Raw genomic sequence first — 4,704 nt, 5'->3', positions numbered from 1 at the left:
TCAGTGACTAAATATTCGGAAGTAGTTCATCGTTTCTTCTTTCTTCTTCCTGGTTTGTCTTCGTCTGGAAGCTCATCTGAAACCTGTCCACCATGGGTGACCCTGCTGGTATTTAAAATACCGGTGGCATAACTTCCAGAATCACAGCATCTCACAAGCCACCAACAGTACGACAAACTGACAGACGAGTGGTGGAGACGACACTTAGTAACAACAAAATACCATGGCTTGGGTTAGGAATTATTCCTTAATGTGACATCTTTGCTCTCTACCATTTTAAAGAGGTCTTTTGAAGCATATTTGCTCAATGCAAATACATCGTTTGATTTCTTGGCTGCTACTTGTACGGGCGTTGGTTGTATGCCAAGTAAACTGAATTACTTTACAACTTCTGACATTCCTCGGTTTATCTTGTTTCATATTGTCCCGTTGTGACTATTATTATTATTATTATTTTGTTGAGGAGTTTGCAGAGTTTCAGTCTAGGAACCATAGCATTTGCAAAAATATGCACCTGAGTTGCCGAAACCCGGGATCGAACCAGGGACCTTTAGATCTTTAGTCTAACGCTCTCCCAACTGAGCTATTTCGGCACCTGAGAAGCTTAACTTCTCACTCAAAATGTTACCAATGCTACCGTGTTTTCATGCTCCAGAGTTTGTTCAGAAAACTAAGGAAATTCCAAATAAAATGACAGAGTCTGTTTTTTCTCTCTTCTCTTAGTCCTTTTACTGTCTTGCTCTTCAATGGTAGTAGAATGGGGAACTGAATTATTGATAATGTGATGGCGAGCTTCTCAATTCGACTTAAAGAAATCCTAAACCATTGTTATTTCTCTATTTCTTTACTTTTTCTTATCGTCCATGTGCTGACACAACCTACCTGGGTGGTGAGGAGACCCAGGAAGAAGAAATGGGGAAGCATTTCAAGGCAATCCATCGGATAATGTGTTTAATAGTTGTAAGTATGCAAAACGTGTTTTTAAAAGTACAGAATTATTGGAAAATATAAAAAGCAGATGAATGTGTATGGTTTTGAATTCTCTCAAGGAAAGAACACATACATACCTCTTTTACGGCAGAACCGTCTTAAAGATCCTCCTTAAATATTAACCCATATTTCTAAGGGATCTTAGCAGATCTGGTAGTCTACCAAAGAATAAAATTCTATTTAAAGTCTCACCGTTTTCAAACTTTTAAAGATGAGGCTGTGTGCTCCCACAAATATTTACAGTCTCGGAAACCCTGTACAGGATCGCTAGGAGTCTGGACCGACTGGGCACGTAAAAACAACAAAGTATTATCTGGAAATAAAGGAATTATAGACCAAAAATCATTCTTTCCGTTCCTGGGATATTCCAATTTTACAACATACTAGTCCAAATGCCGTGTTGGTGTCTGTCCCTGGTGGTCTAGTGGCTAGGATTCGGCGCTTTCACCGCCGCGGCCCGGGTTCGATTCCCGGTCAGGGAAGTTGGACTTTTGCGAGCGTTGGTTTGGTGCTGTAGGATAAACACTGAACTGTTAACCACAAACTGTGCAGTTTAAATCTAGCCTCCGAAACCCAATAGAGAGAGTCACTATGAGTCGGAACCAACTTTGGATCCTAGTTTTAATTCAAAAAGACCCCAGATGGAATAAACATTGGGCTGTTAACCAACCACCCGATTTGCGATTCAAACGTATTAGCCCATCAAAGGGAGAAAGCTGTTCCGATAGAGATTTACAATCTTGGAAACCCCATATAGAGTTACTATGAGTCGGAACTGACTCTATGGCAGTGAAGGGTTTGGGGTTTTTTTGGTTTATTGCGATCCAGGATTGCCGCCCTAGTAAACCGCTTGTTGTCGATAAGTGCCGTCGAATTGGTTCCTACTCCCAGCAAGCCTACATAGGGTTTCCAAGGAGTTTCCACCGCCGACCTTGCAGTTAGCAGTCCACTGCTAGTAGTTAGTAGTCCAGTGCCTATCCTACAACGCCACACCAGGATTCTAGTAAACAGTTGTTAACTTGTCAAGTCGGTTCCAACGCATAGCGACCCAGTGTAGGGTTTCCATGCAGCGTCTGGTGAGTTTCAACTGCCGACCTTGCAGTTCAAGCCCTCCTTGTAGTACACTGCTTATCCTAAATTGTCACACCAGGAGTCCACAGTAAACAGCTAGGGCTATGTTTTCCTTCAACCACCAGGATAGCTGCTTCTGTGATGGGCTTTTCTCTTGTTTTTTCAACATCTCTCTTATTTATTTTCTTACAAAGTTTTCCAAATCTCCTTCTCCTTAAGAAGAGGGAATTGTGAGAAGCTATTCCAAAACTCACATCTCACAAAGGACTCCTAAGTGGAATATATGAAGAACTACAAAACACTAAGAAAATAGATTAAAACTCAAAAAAGAAAGAGGAAAAACTAAACATGTACCTTCACCAAAATTGTTTAAGTTGAAAAAAAAAAAAACCTGACAATATCAAGTGTTGCTGACATTTGGAACAACTGAAACGTTCATCAATTTCTTATGAAACTGTCAACTGGTATTTGAAAATATTGCCTACTGCATACTTATAATCTACAACCCAGAAGCTCCATAACTGCATTTAGATCAAGAAAAAAAATTGCATGTGTATTGTCCTTGGAAGACATGTGCAAGAACATTCATAGCAATATAAGCCATTTCAGAAGCACAATGAATGCGCGGGCGGGGGGGGGGGGGGGGGGGGGGAAGGAAAGAGTGGGGGGGGGGGGGGGGGGGGGGGGTGTGTGTCAGAATCTGAAGTACAGCATTCATGCAATGGAATATGACAAAGCAATAAGAAAGAAAAACTGCTTCTAAACTGTTTATTGTTGTTAAGTGTCATCGAGTGGGTTCTGACCTATAGTGAGTCTGAATACGGTTTCCAAGTAGCCTCTGGTGAGCTTGAACCACTGACCTTGCAGTTCAATCAACTTTGCAGTCCAACACATTAACCCACAGCACCACACCAGGACTCCAGAAACAGTTTGGATGCATCTAACTAAAAAAACATATCAAGGAAAGATTCCATACTCAAATAAGTACATATTGTATAATTTTATTTATAATATTTTGAAACACAGGAAAAACGAATCAGTGATAGTAGAGGTCTAAAGATTAGGATTGACTGGGATGAGGTACAAGGTAATTCCTGGGGACTGAAAATTTCTTTTTCTTGGTCTGAATGTTGTTGTATATATGAGTAACAACTCATCAAGCTGAATGAGTTTTATGCATTTTACTCTATATGAACAAAGCCCCAATTTAAACAAACAGAAAAGAGAAGGAAGAAGAATTTCTTAGAATATATTCTCATCTCCAGTACATCCTATATCCTTGTTGTTATTAGGTGCATCAAGTGAATTCTGATTCACGGCAACCCCATTAGTACCATGTCAAATTGTGATCTGCAGATTGGTACCTAAGAATTATTTCTTTTACCTGTCTCTAAGTATTAGAAACTTTTTAGTATCAATTCAACATGCAAATACATTTGGCTCCTCTAATGAAATAAGGCAGAAACAGCTTCATGGGTTGGATAAGTAAATGTTATACTAGTCACATAATCAAATAGAAGAAATGTGTTGCTCTTTTGACATTGTAAATTCTGAGAGCTTTAACCCAAGAGAATTTACATATTGAGTAATATTTATTTTTATAATTTATTTTATAAATATATTATTAATTTTAATCAAGCCTGCTTTCTAAATGTATATTTTAACGTTATTAGCTAAAATCAAACAAAAAAGGAAACCAATTGCCTTCAAGTGTATTTTAACTCTGGCAACATCATAGGTGTGCTTCTTAGTGTTTTCAGTGACTGATTTTTCATAAGTAGATGGACACAGAAGCAGTAAATAATAGCAATAGGCATCCAGAACCTTCTGAGTTTTCAACAGGGAGTTTAGTTTTAGAGCATGCGGGAGAAGGTGGCTTTTTTGTTTGGGATCCTATGTACAACAGAATGAAATACTGCCCTGTCCTGGGCCAACCTCACAATTGTTGCCATGCTTGAGCCCATTGATGCTGCTGCAACTTTACCAATCCATCCCACTGGGGGTCTTTCTCTTGTTCTCTGACCCTCCACCTACTGGTCTTTTTTTCAAGAAGTATCTTCTGTTCCTCTAGCTGCTCCAGGCTGATCTGCTTGTTCTTTCAAGTGGGAATGTCCCACCACAGAAGGTCCTGGATGGCCATCCACAGTCTCTTTTGTCACACACTATAGGCAGAAATTTAAACCTTTCAATAATTCAGAGGAAAAAGTCATGGATGGTGAAAAGTAGAGATCTCAAGAAGATATCAGGATTAGGGATATTTTGGAAAATATGTGTGCTAGTTTATCATGTCAACTTGACTAGGTCAGGATTCTTAGTGGTTTGGCAGTTGAAATGTAGTTATTCCTGATGATCAGATCTAATTTAATGCAATCATTGCTATAACGAGGTCTGCTATGAGCAGTGATTCAATTGAAGGAAAGCTTCCAATATATTGGACATTCAGGCAAGGCTTGTTTGCTCTCTACTGCACCTGGTTCTTGCATCTGGTTCATAATCTGACCACCAGTTCTCTGAACTTGAGTCAGGAACCTGTTCTATTACCTGCCGATCTTGGGAGATGTCAGCTGTCAGCCATCTTACCTGCCGGACCACCTGCATAGCATCTGATATGCTGTTCTTGGTCCTCAACCCTACAACTACATG

At 39.8% G+C, this 4,704-nt stretch overlaps 2 non-coding genes across 2 annotated transcripts; one reads left to right on the top strand and one right to left on the bottom strand.

The window, feature by feature from the left end:
- Window positions 1–520: 520 nt before the first annotated feature.
- Window positions 521–593, bottom strand: TRNAF-AAA. Its single transcript has one exon. It is a non-coding gene; the product is annotated as a tRNA-Phe (tRNA).
- Window positions 594–1,400: 807 nt separating this feature from the next.
- Window positions 1,401–1,472, top strand: TRNAE-UUC. The gene has a single exon. It is a non-coding gene; the product is annotated as a tRNA-Glu (tRNA).
- Window positions 1,473–4,704: the final 3,232 nt, after the last annotated feature.

This window comes from Chrysochloris asiatica, unplaced genomic scaffold, assembly GCF_000296735.1.
Source record: "Chrysochloris asiatica unplaced genomic scaffold, ChrAsi1.0 scaffold00213, whole genome shotgun sequence".
NCBI classification, from domain to species: domain Eukaryota; kingdom Metazoa; phylum Chordata; class Mammalia; order Afrosoricida; family Chrysochloridae; genus Chrysochloris; species Chrysochloris asiatica.
Note: the sequence above shows the minus strand (reverse complement) of the source record. Positions and strands in the feature narration are given on the sequence as shown.